Source organism: Phyllobates terribilis, unplaced genomic scaffold (genome assembly GCF_046119375.1).
Source record: "Phyllobates terribilis strain yellow unplaced genomic scaffold, ASM4611937v1 Scaffold_3__8_contigs__length_932513732, whole genome shotgun sequence".
Lineage (NCBI taxonomy): Eukaryota > Metazoa > Chordata > Amphibia > Anura > Dendrobatidae > Phyllobates > Phyllobates terribilis.
This window is the reverse complement of record NW_027362763.1, coordinates 473333621-473356098: the sequence shown is the minus strand read 5'-3', so window position 1 is coordinate 473356098 and position 22478 is coordinate 473333621. Positions and strand designations below refer to the sequence as shown.

Sequence of the window (22478 nt, the reverse complement as noted above, 5' to 3'; positions counted from 1 at the left end):
CAAAATGTAAAATTCAAAATTAAAGTGCATAGGCAGAAAATGTATGTGTCTAGATAATCTAGCAAGACAGGAATGTGCAAATGAATTGTAAATGATAATAACAGGTAGGTATCAGGACACATACAAAAAAGGAATAAATAATGATTAATACATAATTAATTATGTAGATAGTCCTATTGAAAACAATGTAATAATTGTAATGAACAAATGCATGCTAATAACAGGACAAATAGTCAAAGTGATATGTACATACAGTCTCACCCACCAATGACCCGACGCGCGTTTCACTGATGTGTCCGTGACTAACACTTTTTATGTCTTTCAATGAATGTTTTATGTATTCCTGGCCGGTATTTTGTGACTCATTAGGAAACATATGGTATGTGCATTGAATTAGAGTTGAATGTATACTTTTTATTCATTGTGATCGGAGTGGCCTTTGGAGGCTACCATCAAAATTCCCTAGCACTATGTCTTTGAAGTGTGGAATGAAACTGGAGTAGCTTGAAGAAACGAACCACCGAGCCATCATGTTGCCCAATACTATTGTAATGCGATACACACCATTAACTTCAACATTGAGAATGTTATTTCTCAGAGGTGACTGAACGTTGCTTCTGATTGTTTAAAAGTGTGAATACTTGTTTCGAAGATGCCCCACTTCTGTAGCATATGACAATGATTAAAATTTCCTCGTTGAGAAATCTCCACATGTAAGCACATGATGTTTGAATATTTCAAGACTGGAAAATAAAATGGTGAGAGAAAAAAGTTGCCAAAATTTACACATTATTGAAGCATGTAATGGCACCCATACTGATAAAGACCACAGCAAATTTGTCATATCTAAGCCCCTCCATTAACTAACCATTATTGTCCTGGCCACAACTACAAAACGTTTGGGTAGTCCTATTACATCAAAAAGGGGAGACAACACTTAAATGTTTCTGAAGAAAACAATGTACTGTAATCTAAAAGCAGAGTGTCGTATTGACCACATCTTGAACAGTTTATGGAATTTAGGTGAGATTCCGGTTTGGCCATGAGGAGGGCTTACCGAGATTAGGAAAACTTACAATATTTCTTTGTCTCGGAATGCAAATTCCAGTATATCAGCCATACCAACTAAAGGCCCCCATACCCAATAGACTAACATTGGCTGAGCCCACCTATATCGGGAAGATGAGCCAACAGTTTAATGTGTATGGGGGCCTACCGACTGACCCCCAACAGATGATATTTTAGGAAAGAAAGATCCGGCAGATTGGATTTGCGACAACAAATTCTTTTGTTTTCCTGGAGATAAGCTGAGAGGAGCCAAGTGTTTCTGTGTATGGGGGACCCAGGAGTAATTACTGTCAGCTGAACGATTGTTCACCCAACAACTATCGATTGGGTCAGGGGGGAACTTAAGTCATTCATTAGGAGCAGCCATTTTGAAAATGGTTGATAAGTTGTTTATTCGTAGCACATTTGCTCTTATTCATAAGTCTTTTAGCCAATATGATTTTGCCGTTGACGTGTGCCATACTGCCTACTCAGCTTGTATAAATAACACCATACGCATGTCAGAGTAGGAAGGAAGAAAATGAGTCAAGCTTTTGGCCTAAATTACTCATTGGGTAGGAACATGGTTTTTAGCAGATATATAATTCAGAATCAATGTAGTTGGCTTAAAAAAGCACTCACACAACTTTTTATTGCCTTAACACATACATGTCGAAGTCTGGCCCGCAGGGTGATTACATATGGCCACTACAAGAGAACCGCCACTGTGTGGCCCATTACTCTGTATGGAGGACTATGTGGGGCCCATTATACTGTATGGAGGACTATGTGGGGCCCATTATACTGTATGGAGGACTATGTGGGGCCCATTATTCTGTATGGAGGACTATGTGGGGCCCATTATTCTGTATGGAGGACTATGTGGGGCCATTATTCTGTATGGAGGACTATGTGGGGCCCATTATACTGTATGGAGGACTATGTGGGGCCCATTATACTGTATGGAGGACTATGTGGGGCCCATTATACTGTATGGAGGACTATGTGGGGCCCATTATTCTGTGTGGAGGACTATGTGGGGCCCATTACTCTGTATGGAGGACTATGTGGGGCCCATTATACTGTATGGAGGACTATGTGGGGCCCATTATTCTGTTTGGAGGACTATGTAGTGCCCATTATACTGTATGGAGGACTATGTGGGGCCCATTATTCTGTATGGAGGACTATGTGGGGCCCATTATTCTGTATGGAGGACTATGTGGGACCCACTATTCTGTATGGAGGGCTGTGTGGGGCTCATTCTGTATGGAGGACTATGTGGGGCCCATTATACTGTATGGAGGACTATGTGGGAACTATTATTCTGTATGGAGGACTATGTGGGGCCCATTATACTGTATGAAGGACTATGTGGGAAACATTCTGTATGGAGGACTATGTGGGGCCCATTATACTGTATGGAGGACTATGTGGGGCCCATTATTCTGTATGGAGGACTATGTGGGGCCCATTATTCTGTATGGAGGGCTATGTTGGGTGCATTCTGTATGGATGACTATGTGGGGCCCATTTTTACTGTATGGAGGGCTATGTTGAGCCCATTATTCTGTATGGAGGACTATGTGGGACCCATTATTCTGTATGGAGGACTATGTGGGTTCATTATTCTGTATGGAGCACTATGTGGGAACCATTATTCTGTATGGAGGACTATGTAGGCCCCATTATTCTGTATGGAGGACTATGTGGGGCCCATTATACTGTATAGAGGACTATGTGGGGCCCATTATTCTGTATGGAGGACTATGTGGGGCCCATAATACTGTATGGAGGACTATGTGGGGCCCATTATTCTGTATGGAGGACTATGTGTGGCTCATTCTGTATGGAGGAATATGTGGGGCCCATTATACTGTATGGAGGGCTATGTTGAGCCCATTATTCTGTATGGAGGGCTATGTGGGGCCCATTATTCTGTATGGAGGACTATGTGGGACCCATTATACTTGTTGGAGGACTATGTGGGAACCATTATTCTGTATGGAGGACTATGTGGGTTCATTATTCTGTATGAAGGACTATGTGGGGCCCATTATACTGTATAGAGGGCTATGTGGAGCCCATTATTCTGTATGGAGGACTATGTGGGGCCTATTATTCTGTATGGAGGACTATGTGGGAACCATTATTCTGTATGGAGGACTATTTGGGGCCCATTATTCTGTATGGAGGACTATGTGGGGCCCATTATTCTGTATGGAGGACTATGTGGGAACCATTATTCTGTATGGAGGACTATGTGGGGCCCATTATTCTGTATGGAGGACTCTGTCGGGCCCATTATACTGTATACTGGATGACCCGCGACTTTGTCCAAGTTTTTCATTTTGGCCCTCTGTGTGTTTGAGTTTGACATCCCTGCCTGAACCTATGTATATTAGTGTAAGTGCAGTAATATACTCACCGATCATCGTTTTCCTTGCCGCGCCTCTTCTAACGTGACTTCTATTCTGTCTTGCTGGCTCACACTGGGCTCCATTGGTGGCTTTTACAATGTACGTCTATGGAGCATTAGAACGAAACTCTAAAGGCTTACATTTTAAAAGCAATTTCCGGCTCACACATAGAGCCCAATGTGATCCGGCAAGCCAGAATAGCAGCCACATGAGCGAGAAGAGGTATGGAGTAGCATTGCATTGGAAGCCAAGGAAGATTACAATCGGTGAGTATATTTATGCGCTTACACTACGCATACATTTACACAGGGTTAGGTAATAAAAAGTTTTTTGGAGAGCTTTTTTAAATAGGACTCACAAATTGTCTATGGGAGAAATTAATCATAAATCAGCGGATTTGGATCATTTTAGTCAAATGTGTATGGGGGCCTTAACTCTATCTATATACTAAATCCCATGAAAATGAAACGAAAATCCCAGCAGGCATCCTAAATATAAACTACCACAAAAACATGTTTTTTTGAATCTTAAATAGTTACATATACAACTGTTATAATGTTTTTTTTAATGTATTGTGACATGCAAGGGGTTAAAGTAAAGTATCATACAAAAACTGGAATATACAAATCATACAAAAACTGGTGAGAAATATTATTGTGATCAGAATAAGTCAAGATCTGAGGTCACATGTTAAGCCATCCTTATTTCTTGCCCTATGGAAAATAATAGGAAAAGTCATCAAAAAAGGTCACTTTACTCACGGCGGCTTTATGATTCCGTTTTTTTCAAAGCCTAGTGGTGTTTTCCTAGTGTGAATGAAATAGAATTCGATTGCACAGAACCACGCTGTGTATGTGCTCTGATTTATGAATGAGTTTCTTTTGCTTCAATTTATTCTTACGTAAAAGATTGCTTACTCATGTGTAAGCAAATAACGAGTTGTGCAAGCAACATGAAAAGTAAATGTGTCTATTTATTTCCAGGGTCTTTACTACAGTCGCACTTGAAGAAATGTGGTGAAATCAAGTTATAGTAGTTTAGGAAATATTGGTAAGTAACAACTTTTTTTAAAATGATTACTATTTAATATTATGTGTGCTTTTTTCAGCATATGTATAGTTTTACAGCTTTAGACTAAAGCTTCACTCATAGGGGTTGTCCTCTTTAAAAAAAATAGCAGTCCCTGAGCACAGTTTGTTATAAAAAAACAAATTGCGGATTACTCACTGTCACCAGGTCCAATGTTGAGTCTGGGAGCAGTAGTTTAGTCCAGCGATGGACCCGGAGACATTGAGTAAAGCACGGTTTGTTTCTTACAACAAGCAAAGACTGGTAATTTTTTAAAAGGGATTACCCCTTTAGCTATGAGGACGCTAGAAATAAAAAGGATAGGAGGATAAAATAAAGAGTTAACCTAGTGTTCACTATGAGCATTGATTATGCTAAAAGGAGGTATGGTCAGCATTTGTAAGAGCCCATTGATTTAACATGTGTATCTTTGTAGACTTTTTTCTTGATATGCAGAGAGTTAGAGCATATTTCACTGAGCCCTGAACTTGCAGCTTCACAAGTATGTATGTCAGCAAAAAAAGATCTTGAAAATAAAGTGTCAGTGCAGAACATATAACTAAGAGCATTTTTGGATGACCAAGGTGAACATACATTTTAAAAAGGTTTTACCACAATAGACATTTATTGTCTATTTGCAGGATAGGTGCTAAGCATTGGCATAACTAAAGTCTGATGGGCCCTGGTGCAAAATTTGGATCCGTACCCCCACTTGCAAGTTGGTCAGATTTATGGGCCCTTATAGCATTCTACATCCTATAATGACATGCATGTTTTCCCCCCATATAATAATGTCATTCATCCTGGCAGTTTCCTGTAATAATCGCCCCCATCATGGACCCCATCCTGTAAGAATGTCTCTCATACTAGGCCTCTTTCTGGTATAATGTCCTGCATCCTGTGCCCTTCCTGTTATAATATCCTCTGTCTTGGGCCACTTCCTGGTATAATGTCCCCCATTCATGTCCCCTTCCTGGTATAATGTCCCCCTTCCTGGTATAATGTCCCCTGTCCTGGTCTTCTTAATGTCATAATGTCCCCCATCCTGGCCCCTTTCTGTAACAATGTCCCCATTCTGGTATAATGACCCCCATCCTGGGTCCCTTCCTAGTCTAATGTCCCCCATCCTGGGACACTTCCTGGTATAATGATCTCTATCCTGGTATAATGCCCCCTTCCTTGAGCCCTTTCTTGTATAATGCTCCCCATCCTGGGCCCCTTCCTAGTATAATGTCCTGGTATAATGTTCTGCACTCATTTCCAATACATTAAGTAAAAAAAAAAGAATAAACAATTCTTCTCACCTTCCTCTTTTCCCTTGATGTGCAGTGTCCTCTTCTGTAGCTGACTTCAGTGTTCCGGCACAGATAACGTGCCGGAACTGTCATGCGCCTCTAGTGACTGTCTGCTGGCCTCTGATTGGCCAGCGGCGTGTATTGCAGTGCAGCGAGCTGGCAAGACCTTACGCAGTGCACTTCAGCTGAATGTGTGTCCTCAGCTTAAATAGGCGCTACCACATTGGCCCAGTTCACGGTCGTACCCTCTGCTGCCGCGAATGTTACGCTGGTGCTAATTGTCCACTTACTGGAGGCCCCACCTCTGGGAACCCTGGGGTCCCTAGTCCTTTCTTTCTCATCACTGCACTAACACTGAGATGAGAATCTTGAATATAGCATTGTCCGAGCCTCACCACCAACTGATGGAGACAGCTAAACACAGTGCTTGGCTGTTACCATCAACCCCTTAGACATTAAATGGAGGCTGTTAAGATGGGTCTACTGAGGACCACATTTACCATTATTTATTCATAGGGCATTCACAGGTAATGGGGGGGATTCATTTCCATATCCAAAATTGTCTTTTTCCTTTCTGAGATTATTATTGATTTGCTTAATATAAGAGCTGAATGTACGGTATATATTTTTTATATTTCATAGCAGTGTTGTCCCCTCATGTTAGCATAGCAAGTGGCTTATTGAATCAATTGGAAACTTTCCAAACAATAAGATTGGACTCCACAGCTGCACCCAATAGACTACATTAAAAGTCAGTGGGATCCTTTGGGCAGCGTTAGCATACAATGCAGCCTCCTCATGTATTTATATTGTGTTAAGGCCTTTATACACATTAGATCGAAGTTAGACAATCCCAATAATATTGCCGGGATCGGCTGGCAGTCTAATGTTTGGGGGCCTCCCAACTGTCAAGGTTTCATCTCTGACTGTGGCCGAGGGACGCTGTGAGTGACAGCTCAGCCGCCCTATTGGATCTGGAGTGTGCTGAACTGTCGGTTTTATGAGTGGCAGTCCAGTCATCCAATCTAAACCTGGGGCGTGCTGGGCTGTCAGCAGTTTGATTGACATCTCTGCTGCTCAGTCTGTTCTAGCCTGAAGGCATTTCCCCAGGTGTCTCTTGTCTTTTTAGCTGGCTTGCTGTGAGCTGCACATTGTCAGTTGTAGCTTAGCTTAGTTAGGTGTGTTTGCTTGCTCTGTGTCTGACTTTTTGATCTTGTTGCTGGACCTCGGACTTGTTGTGATTATTCATGCATTATCCCTTCTGCTTTTGACGTTCTCTGACTTCAGGTATCTGACCCCAGACTTGGCCTCTGACTATCCATTTGTTTTTCTCCCTTGTCTTGACATACCCTCCTGGCATTTGACCCTGGACTGTTATCTAACCACGCCCTTGTCTTACCCCTATGTATTACGAACCCTTCTAGTGTCTGACCTCCTGACTACCCTGTCTCACAGCTTGCCCTTGAGTAGTGTAACTCAGCGTCACATCAACTTTCCACCAGCATATTATATATGGCACTTTAAACACTGAACCCTTTTGTTTTCCGGGAGATAAGCCACCATCAGAGCTGTCTGACAGCTATTTACTCCACTCTCGCCATTGAAACTAGGCCGAGTCAAGTGTATTTGGGAGAGTCAGGAGAGATAACTTTCGGCCAATAGCTACAGTATATGACCAACTTTAAAGCCGGTATTACAGCTTCATTACTGCAGTTCTTAAGGATCCTGAGCTCACTTCCCCCAGTACTTCCTGCCGATTTTGTATCAGTATATTGTATATTCTCTTCATTTGCTTTTTCACCATAAAGTTTTTTCACTTTGTGGTGAAAATGTGTTAATGTAATTTCACAAGTGAGGTCAAATTATCGCAAAACGGCTCCAAAAAGTTGCTGATGTGCAGAGAGTTTGCAAAAGCCACAGCATGTTGTTGTTCATTTCATGGTAAGGGCAGTAATACACCACAGCGTTGCTGCATTGTGTGAATAAACCACTAAGCTATTATAACATACTATGTACAGATTCAAGATAATCAAAATTTTAAGCGTTTTAGTATAGTGTATATCTTGATGCAAACTAATTTGGTGTACAAAGCTGAGTCTAAGTTTAAAGGGAATCTGTCAGCAGTTTCATGCTGCTTGAACCATGGAAAGCGTACAAGTCAGACATGTTCCCTCATTACAGATTGTTTCAGAGAAATCTTAGCCTGAAAAAAGAGCTGAGCAGAAGAAGAAGAGTTCACTAAGTATCTCACTCTGGATTCTCCCTACTCGTGATTAAGGAGAATTTTGTCAAACAAGCCATGCGGGGAGAAACCAGAGGGAGTTGCCCAGCAGACTTTTCTCCCTATGCCTGGTCTGTTCTCTTAGTGGATGGCTTGTTTGTCAGAATATGTTTTTTTTAAAAAAAAACACCTTTTAACATTCAGAATAAAACTATGAAAGGCTGGATTCACAATGTTCGCAGTTTGTTCTCGGACTGCGAAGATTGGACTAGCCGCAGGTCTCCTGACCTGAACTCGACAGGTTCAAATATGCCTAAGAGGCTTGAGTTTAGGTGAGGTGACCATGCCGGTCTGTGCATCAGGGTCTGAGTACAGACTGCAAAACACCAGTGTAGTGTCCTAATGAGACATCCTGGATTTTGGATTTTATGCTAACATCAATTCGGTCTCACTGCATATTAAGAAAGAGGAGGCCAATAATGATTAAGTACAGGACAGGGAAAAATGTATCAAAATAATAAATAACTTTTTATTGCAAAAAATGATGAAAAGGCTTAGAAGTTCATTATGGTAGTTGTCACAACAAAGAGGACACAATTGACGTGTTGGGCTGTGAATCAAAGGAGAAAAAACCCTGGAAGTAATAATCCAAGTAGATAGGATAAAACATAATTCCTAATGACATATGCACAATGGAAAAAGAATGGCACACCAGGGGGACATTGTCTCAGTAAAAAGTCAATCAATGTAAGGATGGCAGTCAAAATTAAATGGGCTCACGCACCAAACACACCTGACGCGCGTTTCACAAATGCTTCATCAGGGGTAATTGGTGGTGGTGGTAACAAGCTGGTACAAAACACACAGGTAACCAATCAGAAAGTTGACATAATGAGACATACATATAGCTACCACCTGTACAAACGGAGATATATATGTTATTTATTATTTTGATTACATTTTCCCTGTCTTGCATGTCATCATTATTGGTCTCTGCCAGTTTATGCATATTAAGAAAGTGCTATGGAAGCTGGCAGTGATTTGTTACTACATTATAATTTAGGCTTAACAGCAAATACATGTTAGAACTGGCTGAATATACGGTAATAATAATTATTTTTGTTTCTATAGCGTCAACATATTCTGCCGCACTTTACATTTTAGAAGGGACCTGTACAGACAATAGACATTACAGAATAACACATAACTCAGATAAGAAAAGTAACGAGGGCCCTGCTCGCAGGCTTACAGTCTATAAATATGCATTCTTATATTCAAATATAAGTAAGAAGAAAAACGATACAGACATATCCGAAAAAATTCCGGACAGCACACTAATCAGGACAACTGAGATCTAAACTTTCAGAATATTTAAAGATATTTGTGATGTGATCTTGTTTGATTTAGTTATCAATGCAATGAGAACATGTAGCACCAGACTGAGCATGAAAGCTGAAAGTGCTACCTACAGTAGTAAAGATCTGAGGTTACTCTGTGATGGTGTCAAGTGGATTTCTACAACTCTTTAAGGTAGCCTCAGTGAGTTGGAGGTGTATGCTTGTTATAGCTTTTATGGGGTATTGATTGTACGCTTTCATTAGATGTTGCCTGGTATCGCTATCGTGGGTACTTATTTATAGATCTGTCATCATTTGAAGCATTGATGTGTGGCTTCAAGCCAAGAACAGTGTGTAGAACACCTAGAAAATGTTACGTAATTTACTTTTTAAGAAAATGCGCTAATCTAATCTAGTTACAAATACTGTAGAAATAGAAATGGATACTGCTATGTAAATACCATCTAACCTGTATGCAGAAGATATGGAGTTTATAGCTAAGGGCATATTGTATCTTTCCAACAATGTATCAGACTAGGCAAGTGTTTATTCTGCCTTATTCAACATAACTAATGGAAATGCCGACTAAAGTCTGTATATTATCTCTTATCTCTATATTATACAGGCCTATTACATCTACACTCTTAATTGACTTTTCTCTGTATTAAAACGCAGTCAGCTGTATACAAATTATTACAATGTGATATATAAAAGGTGTGTGATAATAGCTGTTATTGCCTCTTTTATCTTTAAATCCTACATAATAAGCAGCAGTTGAACAGAACATCAAAGCCGGGCTTGCACCCACACACATTTGTCACACACTTTCCACTGGTACTTGTATTCAGACATTCAATGCAGAAATGTGGAAAGGAGTGTGACTATGGTTTTAGAATTTTGTGCAAATCTCCCTGGTTGTCAGAGTTTATCCAACCTGCCGTATATACCCATTCTGCCATATATACCCAACCTGCCGTATATACTACCTACTCCTTCTGGTCCCAAAAAAAAGTGCTATGTGGCAGAAGATGTGAAGCTCCTACTGAGGGAGCTGAGACTGATGTATGTTATCTTTGAGGACCTGTCAGGTCAAAAGTATCCAGTTTTTGCTCTTATTTAATATCTACTGCTCCCCTGAGAATTGTTTTCTTTTATTTTTTTTCTAAATCTGCCATATGATTCCAGAGATATGGGCCTTTTTAATTTAATGATGATTTTTATGGTCTTTAACAAGGGGGTGTAGCTCACAGGATTCCTTGGGGGCATTTTCTTAGGCTGCTCTGAGAATTACTCTGTGCCGCCCACTTAGTAAAGGCAATGAAAAATAGCACCAAATAAAAAGACCAATATCTCTCGAACCATATGGTGGATTTATAAAAAAAAAAAACAATAATCAGTGACAATAAAATAATAGAAAAAACTTGCCACTGTCACCTGGTGACAGGTCCCCTTTAAAGTAGAAGAAGCAAACAAAACCCCACAAGTGACGTCTACAGTCCCCTGCTGATCCTGCACAGATGCTTCTGTGCTCCCCTGCTTATCTTCCTTTCCAAGCTGCCTGTGATGACACCATGGCTGTAAGGGGCCTTTGCAGCCAGTCAGTGGCGTCAGAGGTCACATTCTGTACTACTGGCATTACTGGTTCGTTTGTTTTTTGTTCAAAAGCAGTACTACATTTCCATTTTGACAATCTGCAGCTCAGCCCCAGTTGCATTAAAGAAGCCCACCCATGAAGTTTTTTTTTCAGTAAATCTGTGTAGGTAGGGTAGTGTGAGTGTGTTAATATACTCATCTACTGTCGCTCTCTCCGGGATCCAGCGCCGCTCTGCTCCTCTTCTCAGTAACGTCTCCGCTCTTCAGACTCTCCGGGTCACGCTGCACTCTGCGTGAAACGGAAGTTACTTTTACAGTGTAAGTCTGTGGAGCGTCAGAACGGGACTCTGTAGACTTATATTGTAAAAGAGACTTCCGGCTCCTGCATAGAGCATAGAATGAGCCAGTGACATCACTGACACAAGGAGCAGAACTGTGCTGCATACCGGAGAAGGCCGCGGTAGGGGAGTATATTAATACATATACACATTACATACATACAAGTGCTTCTAACTAAATTTGAATATCATCAAAAAGTTAATTTATTTCAGTTTTTCAATACGAAAAGTGAAACTCATATATTATATAGAGTCATTACAAGCAGAGTGATCTATTTCAAGTGTTTATTTCTGTTAATGATTGATGATTATGGCTTACAGCCAATGAAAACACAAATGGCATTATCTCAGTAAATTAGAATAATTAACAAAAAACACCTGCAAAGGCTTCCGATGCGTTAAAAAAGTTCCCTTAGTCTGTTTCAGTAGGCTCCACAATAATGGGGAAGACTGCTGACTTGACAGATGTCCAGAAGACAGTCATTGACACACTCCACAAGGAGGGTAAGCCATCAGTCATTGCTAAAGAAGCTGGCTGTTCAGAGTGCTGTATCCAAGCATATTAATGGAAAGTTGAGTGGAAGGAAAAAGTGTGGTAGGAAAAAGGTGCACAAGCAACCGGGATAACCGCAGCCTTGAAAGGATTGTTGAGAAAAGGCCATTCAAAAATTTGGGGGAGATTCACAAGGAGTGGACTGCTGCTGGAGTCATTGCTTCAAGAGCCACCACACATAGATATATCCAGGACATGGACTACAAGTGTCACATTCCTTGTGTCAAGCCACTCAAGACCAATAGACAACGCCAGAAGCATCTTACCTGGGCCAAGGAGAAAAAGACCTGGACTGATGCTCAGTGGTCCAAGGTGTTGTTTTCAGATGAAAGTAAATTTTGCATTTCATTTGGAAATCAAGGTCCCAGAGTCTGGAGGAAGAGTGGAGAGGCACACAATCCAAGCTGCTTGAGGTCTAGTGTGAAGTTTCCACAATCAGTGATAGTTTGATGAGCCATGTCATTTGCTGGTGTAGGTCCACTGTGTTTTATCAAGACCAAAGTCAGCGCAGCCGTCTACCAGGAAATTTTAGAGCACTTCATGCTTCCCTCTGCCGACAAGCTTTTTGGAGATGGAAATTTCATTCTCCAGCAGGACTTGGCACCTGTCCACACTGCCAAAAGTACCAATACCTGGTTTAAAAAGAACAGTATCACAGTGCTTGATTGGCCAGCAAACTCGCCTGACCTTAACCCTGTAGAGAATCTATGGGTTATTGGCAAGAGGAAGATGAGAGACACCAGACCCAGCAATGAAGACGAGCTGAAGGCTGCTATCAAAGCAACCTGGGCTTCCATAACACCTCTGCAGTGCCACAGGCTCATCGCCTCCATGCCACGCCGCATTGATGCAGTCAGGCTAAGTGCCCACGATGCAGAAATGCTGCATATTTTTTCCGCTTCTCCCTGGCTGGAAAAATGCATGCAGATTGTACATGCGTTTTTCCCGCCAGGTAGAAGCGTTTGTCAAGCGTTTTTCACATGCATTTCCACATGCGGGTTATCAAGCGCTTTCCAGGCGATTTTAGCATCACTTGGAAAAGTGCTTGACAACTTGTTCACACTATATAAATCCATGAAAACCGGCATGGATTTATAGTAGTGTGACCAAGTTAATTTAAAAAAAAAAGAATAAGAATGGTAAAAAATAAAAAATAAAGCTTATACTCACCTTCCGATGTCCTCCCGGTGTTTTCTCCGCCGCGTCCGGTCTCTTGCACTGCTCGCGGTGGTGTGAAGGACCTGCGGTGATGTCATTGAGTCATGTGACAGGTCACATGACTCAATGACGTCATGGCAGGTCCTTCACAACAATGCGACCCATACAGCAGACCAGACGGAGGGGAGAAAACACCGGGAGGACATCGGAAGGTGAGTATAAGCTTTATTTTTTATTTTAAATTCTTTTTTTTACAGTTTCTATGGTACCCGTGTCTGGATGAGAGTCTCCTCTTCTCCAGACCTGGGAACCATCTGTACATTGAACCGTGTGATATCCGCATGTACAGATGCAATGATGCGGATGTCACGCGGTCCAATGCAAGTCAATGACGGCGATTACGCTGCGTGTCCGCAAAATTAATGGACATGCTGCGTATTGTTCCACAATGATAATCCGCAGCGGAAATTTCCTCAGCATGTGCACAGCACATGCAGATTATCATTGGGGACCATGGGGCACATATTACCAAGCGTTTTTTAAGCGTTTTCGCTGCGGAAATTCTGCGGGAAAAACACTTGAAAAACGCATAGTGGGCACGCATCCTAATTGATGCAAAAGGAGCCCCGACCAAGTATTGAGTGCATTTACTGAACATACATTTCAGTAGAAATTAAACCTACATATAAGACGCAAGAACTAAGGTACCATAAAATATAACATTTATTATTAAAATAAAATCAACCAGATAAAATCAAAAGGAAAAATTTCATAATAGAAGGCCAGATTGGGGGAGTTAATAATACAAAAAATTCAAATACGTACTACAATGTATATCATAGGATATGATACGATACTCAACAGATAAAACTCAGATACTCAACTCAAAAATTAGACCATCAATGTGAATCACTAAGCGTGATGTGATATACATGAATATGTAATCAGGTATACAGAGAGAGTACAAAGTGCATAGGTCTAATTCAAAACTCTATAGAGACCTATATATGTATGTTATGATCAGGGTCACAGTGGTAGCATAGTCAATATTGTGTCCATGTAGCCAGGAGTAAGTAAGGTAGCATCAGTCTGTGAGCAAGTAAGGTTTGAGAATATGTATATGTATGAATATATAGCCTAAAATAGGTAATATGGGTAAATATACTAACCCCCAAATGACAGGACGGATCCAACGCGCGTTTCGCCGATGGCTTTGACGAGTTTCGCCTCGTTAAAGCCATCAGCGAAAATCTTATAGTCCGAAAAATATGGTATATATGCGAATAATGTGGATCTCTCCAGAATAAGACATCAGATCGCAGATATCAGGGTATCATTTTATTCAGCTTCCTATGGTCTACATGCCCATATAGACGGCTTAGCACAGTTGAAACGAAAAGTACAAATGCTTTATAGGATTTGTTTTTTTCTGTTTTACAATGCGGTAGATGATTTCTGTTGTTTCTGTAGTGTGCTTCTCCATTGAAGAGTATGCTGAATTTATACAACATGAGTGGAACATCTATGTAGTCAATTGCTAATCAATGGTGGTAAATCATTATAGAGATGAATCGGTACCGCATTGGTAATTTATTGAGTGTCGTCCCCCTGTACCTCCTCCCTCACTTGTTTCATAGTTGATGAGGAGGCAATCAAGTATAAGATAAATGATACTGACCTAGATCAGTTACAGGAAATGCTGGTGTCAGCACAAAAAGGAAGAAAGGAGACCTGCCTTGTTTTTTTGTACGTTTTAAATTTTACACTATTCACTTGTACTCCATTCTGTGTGTCAGTACAATTATGGTGATTCCAAATTTATATAATTTTATTTATGTTTTATTACTTTTGTACAATATATACACTGAAAAAAAATCAGTTGTGCTTTTGTGTCTCCATATTCTGAGAAACATAAGTTTTACGACTTTCTGCCAATGGAGCTGTATGAGGGCTTAGTTTTTGTGTGACAAGATGACCTTTTCAGTGGTACTGTTGCCTGGTATATACAACTTTTGGATTACTTTTTATTGCACTTTTTTGTAGGTGTAATATATAAAAGGAAAAGCAATTCTGGATTGTTTCTTGTCATATTTAAACACCATACACTGTTCAATTTAATTGACAAATTAGCTTTATTTTGTAGGTCAATATGATAACGACATTACCCAATTTATATAGTCATTAAAGAGTAACCTATTAGAGAAATATGTGCGATTCTCTTCCTGGATTGCAATTTTTCTCTCAATTCTGGGTAAAATCTGTCTTCAGCAAATACAGATTTCACATTACTGAGATGACAGTTGGTGCTATTAAAATTCAATGGAGGGAGGAGCTAGAGGCAGGCACAGATATTCTGCTGTAAGGTCTCCTGAAATCACAGTTACAGTTCTCCATAGAACTTTATGAGCACCAACTGTCATCTCCTATCTCAGTAATGGCAAAATCTATGTTTACTGAAGACAGAATTTTATCCATGAATTGAAGATTTTAAAAATGAATAGTCAGTTCAGAAGGAGAAAGAAGTAGATTTCTCTGAGAAGATATATTACAAAGTTTCTTATTTTCACGTGCACTTTTAATTTCTGAATAAAAACATTAAAATGATGGTTACTCTTTAAAGGGAATCTGTCTGCAGGTTTTTGCCATGTAATCTGAGGACAACATGAGATAGGGGTTAAAACACAGATTTCAGCGATGTGTCATTTATCAGGCTGTGTGCTGTTGTTTACATACACTGAAGGTTTTATCCTCTGGTGATTATCATTGTCTCTGACTACAGCACCTACAGCATTGTGTGCATGTTATTCGACTCCATCCCCCTCCTGTGATAAGTAGCTCACTGTCTATAAACTATGTACAAAGAGAGCCTGGTGTGGGCGGGGGCAGCTTTCTCAGCTCTGCTGCATTGCTAAATCTAAAGACTCTGATTGTGTCAGAACAGCTGCATCTAGTAATCTAAGTAACACATTGTTGGATTCAGCTTCTCTTTGCCTACTTTATACTGCTTTCAGATGAGGTAGCAAAAACCTACTGACAGATTCCCTTTAAGCCCACGTATATTTTGGGATAAATGCAAGTTGCGTAGGACACTGGATGAGTGGAACTATAGGAGATGTAGTGTCTATGTTATGCACACGCCCGGGCTAAGCGGCGTGTGCGTGTGATTGGTAGTGATTCCACTGGACCGTGCCGGAGAGTGAATGCCTGGAGGGGCGTGACTAAGTATTCACCCGATCCGACCAGGGTCGCACGACGGCATACGACGCCAGTGCACCAAGGAGGAACCGAGCAGAGGGACCAGGTGCTACTCCAGGACAGACCCCGGACACGGCTGTTGACCCACACAGGGGAATACAGGAACAGGCTGGTAGGCTGGCACACAGACTGGTGGGTATAGGCAGGCACGACTGGTATGCAGGCAGGCGGGTATGCAGGCAGGGGGGTAAAGGCAAGCACAGCTAGAGTGCAGACAGGGAGGCACTAGCAGGTAGGAACACAGGCGGGATAGGACCCAGTACACACCGGGACTCAGGAACAATACAGGCAGAGGGTTACAGGCAAGCACAGCTAGAGTGCAGACAAGGCTGAGCAGGGAGGACAGGGCTCTGTTCACACGGAACAGACAGGAAGGGAAAGACAGAGCCAGATACTCACACAGTACTTGCAGAAGCAACAAGCAGGAGTTAGGTACGAGTTCAGACTCTGCAGAAAAAGGAAGGGAACGGACATAGAGGCAAAACAGGTAAAGGACAGGAGAGAGTTCAGACTGGAACTGAGTGTACGGAGGAGACCGACACTGCAGCGGGATACAGGAGCGGGTCTGGGAATACGGCCCCCAGAGAGGCGGAACGAACAGGCAAGGAGCGTGTTCAGACAGGACAGACAAGAGAACACAGAAAGGACTCAGTTCAGACACGGGAACTAATACCGCAAAGCAGGAGACATACAGGACTTAGTTCAGACACGGGAACTAATACCGCAAAGCAGGAGACATACAGGACACAGTTCAGACACGGGAGCTGATACCGCAAAGCAGGAGACATACAGGACTCAGTTCAGACACGGGAACTGATACAAAAAGCAGGAGACATACAGGACTCAGTTCAGACACGGGAACTGATACAAAAAGCAGGAGACATACAGGACTTAGTTCAGACACGGGAACTAATACCGCAAAGCAGGAGACATACAGGACTAAGTTCAGACAGGCCTGGAAATACAGCCTCCAGGAAAGGCAGACAAGGAAACAAAGACGGGACCTGGCACCTTCAGAGTGCAAGCACACACTGAAGGAAAACACTATGCTCAGGCAGGGATAGAAGGGAGCTGCTGAGCTATATACCAAGTGTCAGACAGCAATAGGCTGAGGACGCACAAGGGGTGTGACCCACAGCAGGTACAAAAAGCAGGAAGTGATCGGGCGCCGCCCTTAAGCAGCAGAGACAGACACAAACAGACAGCATGGAGGGAAGCCAGAGAGACACTCTGGACAGGAGATCAAGTGCGCTCTCTTGCACAGTGGGAGATGGACCACCATGCAAGGACGCCGCCAGGTATGTTACAGTCTATTTTTGTATTCCTTCCCTTCACCAGCTTCATGCTAAATGGGTTGTTTGGATGATAGTTACCGCAAGGTGGGCCTATTCTATTAAAGGGACTCGATGGTTTAACTACATACTGGCTTCTGACATACAAATCCTTTAAATTTTTACTTATCCATCATCAGAAAAATATCAGGTAGAATTAGTTTTTAAAGTAGTCCAATATTTGATTAAACCTAGCATGCGTGACGTCACAAATCTACACTTTTACATAACGGGGGCCTTTTAGTGCAAATCATATGGAGAAACTCCCATAAATAGCTTTTACAAACTTATTTCAAAATTGCAAAATAAGATCTGAATAATGCACAACATTTCAATTATAATTTTTTGTAGAAAACACCAAAAAACATTTTTTTTCCAAATTTCAAACAAAGATATGAAAAACACACAAAGGTATATAAATCTAGAGTAAACTAGCAGCAGCTACATTTCTTTTCTAACTTTTTCTTTTCAATTTTATTGGTCTTCCAAACAATTTTCACATGTTAACTTTTCTGAAGAATGTTCTTTACAGACATTTTCCCCACAAGTAATACAATATCGCTCAGTTTTCCTCTCTAAGTTTCTTGGACAAATGAAACAGTGCTTTCGTTTTCTTTCTCCTGGCCCTGGAATATCCTGAAACTGCACGCCACACGGTTTCATTGCTTCTTTAGTTTGCTTTGGCAAGCATTTCATGTTGCTTCGCTCCATCATGTGAGGCATTACAAGTTCATGGCAAAGATCCTTCAAGAATAGGCGTCTCCTGTCCTTCCTCCTTGCATGGAATTCTGGATGAGTTTCTGTATAAATAATGAATGAATTCAGGGCTGCTACATCAAGCATATTTGAAAAAATTACTACAGGCCAATGTCTTGTTTGCCTCTTGCATGAATATTCTCCCACCATTTCATCCATTTTGTCTACACCTCCTTTAGATTTATTGTAATACAGGATGATTTCTGGTTTCAATTTCCTGTCATTGCTGTCAATACTGCAATCATAATGCATGGTACTGAGTAATAGAACGGATTTCTCCTTTTTCGCTTTGTAAGATACCAGTGTCGCTTTGTTGTTGAAACCAAAGACACTCATAAAGTGCTCGCTGTGGATTGTGTTTCATTGCTTGAGGAATTTCTCGTCATTTTGGCTTCATAGTAACAACAAGTGTAACGGCTTTTTCAAGCAGAAAATTGCCCAGTGCAACATTGGTAAAATAATTGTCCGTGGTAATGTTTCTACCTGAATTGTATATTGGTACAACAAGTGTTTTCACAATCTCAGACCCTAGATCTTTCTGTACTGGTGCATCAACTTCTTTGCCACAGTAGATAAACCCATTTATGCCATAATAATTTGCAGAATCACACATCCAGAAGATTTTTATTCCGTACTTGGCTGGTTTACTTGGGATGTATTGTATGAACTTACAACGTCCTCTGAAAGGTACAAGTTGCTCATCTACTGTAACATTACTACTAGGATTGTAAAGTTTGGTGTGATTGTTGATAAATTTGTTCCAGATATAGCTGATAGGGGCTAATTTGTCTGTTTGAAACCTCGCTGCACGAGTTCGCTCATTATCAAATCGAATGTTTCTTCTAATTTCCTCATATCTGTCTACTGCCATTGTCGCTTTATAGTGTGGATCAGAAAGTGGGTCCAGAAATAATTCTCTGATTGAAACATCATACCATTTTTGACTCCCTGCCAGCAGTAAAAGTCCAAAATATGCATAAAGTTCCTCTTTTGAGATATTTTTCCAGGACTTATTTTTTGCAGAACCGACACGTCTTCCTTCTAGGCCTTATCACTCCCTCCCAAAATCACATGACATCCTCACATGGCATGATCTACCCCCTGGCCCCTCTGCCAGCAATCTTGACTACAAATAAACTAACTTGAGACACAAACACTGCTGAGCACATGATAAAAATAGCAGGGGCCTAAAAGGCCCCCGTTACGAACAGATTGATTTTCCCCAAAAAAGCATTGTTACACCAAAATGCCTATCAAAAAAATTATATGAGCAACTGGATATTACCAACAACGACATACTTGAGGAATACCTAGTGTTTCAAAATTCTAACTAAAGTAATTTTGCAGATAATAGCAAAAAAGTAAGCAGCAGGGCCTAAAAGGCCCCAAGTACGCATTGTAGGGTTAAGATATCCGCCTCATGTTATCCCATTGGTTATTGAAAGTGGAGATGAAATGAGTGTGACCCTTTCCTGTGTTGTTTTTCCCAGATGGATGTAATAAATTCTCTCATTTAGCAGCTTGAGCTCTTCTACGGCCATTTCTGATGCTGTCAGGGAACTATTGTTTTAAATCTAAATTCATGATGTATAATACTAAATTATTGGTGCCGTGTTAGAAAATAAAAATGTATGTAAATACTTTTATGACAAAAGGGCTAAGGTATTCTAGTGGTGATATCTTTATTGGTTAACCTGAAAAATTATATTTGCAAGCTTTCGGGGGAACAGAGACTCCTTCATCAGGCTGGTTTACAAATGATTGCCTGAGACAAAATTCAAACTCACCATATCCTTGTGCGTGTACACTATTGAATAAAACCTTTGGCAACTTCACTTCATGAGAGTGCGGTGGATTCCTCCTCCTGAGACAAGAGCACAATATTTAAGAGATGTTACAAGACATTTGTGGATGGGGTGATGCCTTCTAAAGATAAGTCAAAGTAATAAAACTTGAAGTTTTTGTTACAGATGGGGAGGGGGTAGGAGTTTAGTGATCTTGGGTCAGAATGGTGGAGGTGTGAAGTGTGTCCATGTAGTGGGTCATAAATCAACGTTAGTGTGGAACATGGAAAAGCCGCTTGTTCAATGGGTGAAATTATTTTTTCACCTACTTAAAAGATATTTATTCTCAACAGCATATCATCCTGTGTACTGCTGAGAACAGTGACAGCCTATGTGCAGCAACCGATCTACTGATCATCCTGTGAGCATCGTAAGTTCAGTCGGCCTGTCTAAACAGACTATTAAACGTCTAACATGTAGTCAATTTAACGCTCAGCCAATGTAAACGAGCCCTTAGATTGGAACGTTACTTCAAAGTCTTGAAGGTTCTTATCAGCTTGAATTTCATTTTTTCTTTTTTTTAGTGGTTCTTAAATGACCCTTCAGCATTGAGACTTTTAAATCTGTCATACTGTGTCCCGGTCCAGAGAAGCATTTTCCCACAGGTGTGTCCAGCTCTTGTCCTTTTTCTGTGTCTGTGTAGATCAAGGAGGTCAAACTCAAATGCACGAGGGCCAAAATTAAAAACTTGGATAAAGTCGAGGGCCAACCTTCACATTTATTAAAAAAATGTCTACAATTAAGGAAGTATTTCCTTATCAAATATAACAATAAACTTTTTCATATGGAAACAAACTTAAAGGGGTTGTACCACGAGCAATGTACATTTTAATTAATAGATCTTAGAATAAAGTATTGGAATGATATAATATGTTATGTAAAAGCAATAAAAAGCTTATGGCCTATCGTATTTTTCAGACCATAAGACGCACTTTTCCCCCGCAAAATTTGGGAGGAAAATGGGGGGGTGCATCTTATAGTCCGAACGTAGATAGTGTTACTTATCCGGGTGGTGGAACCTCTGTGCTACGGTGCAAGGAGGGACCAGAGGGGCGCAACTAGGTATCAACTCGGACTGACCAAGGTCGCACGGCGGCTCAATCGACTCCGTGAACCAGGGAAGGACCGAGCTGAGGGACCAGGTGCTACTCTGGACCAGTCCTTGTATAAGAGCAGGTGACTCCCACGGGTCAGAAGGCAGGGACTGACCGGTACCGCAGATGAGCACGGCAGCCAGGCTGATGGGTGATCCGGGTAGACGGACTGGCAGACACCACGGGTAACTGCAAATACTATACCACAGAAAAGTCCACATCATATCATTGGTGTCAGGCCATAGTGGGAGGACTTATGGATAGTCAGAGGGTGGGCATCGCAAACTAAACATAGAAAACAAAGAAAAATAATTATAGAAATTGATGACTTTGTCACATGATCTCATCTAGTACTTCCATTTAATTATTGTTGGGTTATACCTATTGGGGATTTTTGTGGTGTCCCTTGTTTTTTCAATCGTGCACATGACTTTTTGTGTCTTCATACTCTGTATGCAATTTCATGGATTTTTATTAATATATATTTAATAAAGATTTATATTTTTATATTGTGGGATTATACGTCGTATATCTTTCTTTGCACGTTTTCTACCACGGGTAACTGGCAGGAACCTCCAGGTAGGCTGGCTGGTAGGCACGGCAGGTAACTGGTACGTTCTCCGGGTAGGCTGGCAAGCCTGGCCCATAGACAGACTGGCGGGTTTGGACTGTAGGCAGACCGTCCGGCTGGAGAGTGTACTTGGCTGGCGAAGACAGGTAGTCAGGCTGGCGGACTGGACTGGTAGTCAGGCTGGTGGACTGGACTGGTAGTCAGGCTGGCGGACTGGACTGGTAGTCAGGCTGGCGGACTGGACTGGTAGTCAGGCTGACGGACTGGACTGGTAGTCAGGCTGGCGGACTGGACTGGTAGTCAGGCTGGCGGACTGGACTGGTAGTCAGACTAGCAGCGGGACCTGAGGGCTGAAGCAGAGTTTAGAACACAGAGCTACAACCTTGCACGGGCACCTCCATTTTGGAGGGGATGCCTTTAATATGAGAAGTCCTCTGGCCATTGGCCGGGGACTCCTTAGGACGGCGCGCGCGGCCCCTTTAAGAGGGAGGGAGCGCGCGCGTACCCTAAGCACAGTTCCCGGGAAGCTGTGCGCGCCGGCAGCAGCAGGAGAGCCGGAAGACGCCGGGCCAGGAGCGCGGCGGTAAGAGGGACGGC

The 22478-nt window shown here is 41.6% G+C and overlaps 1 protein-coding gene across 4 annotated transcripts in view; it reads left to right on the top strand.

Moving 5' to 3' along the window:
- FYN (FYN proto-oncogene, Src family tyrosine kinase) overlaps window positions 1–22478 on the top strand; it is a 204077-nt gene that overhangs the window by 99283 nt on the left and 82316 nt on the right. For all 4 annotated transcript variants that reach the window (XM_073675869.1, XM_073675868.1, XM_073675867.1 and 1 more), the window contains one exon: window positions 4451–4517. The gene's annotated coding sequence lies outside the window, so the exon portion shown is untranslated. The remainder of the gene's footprint in view (window positions 1–4450; window positions 4518–22478) is intronic.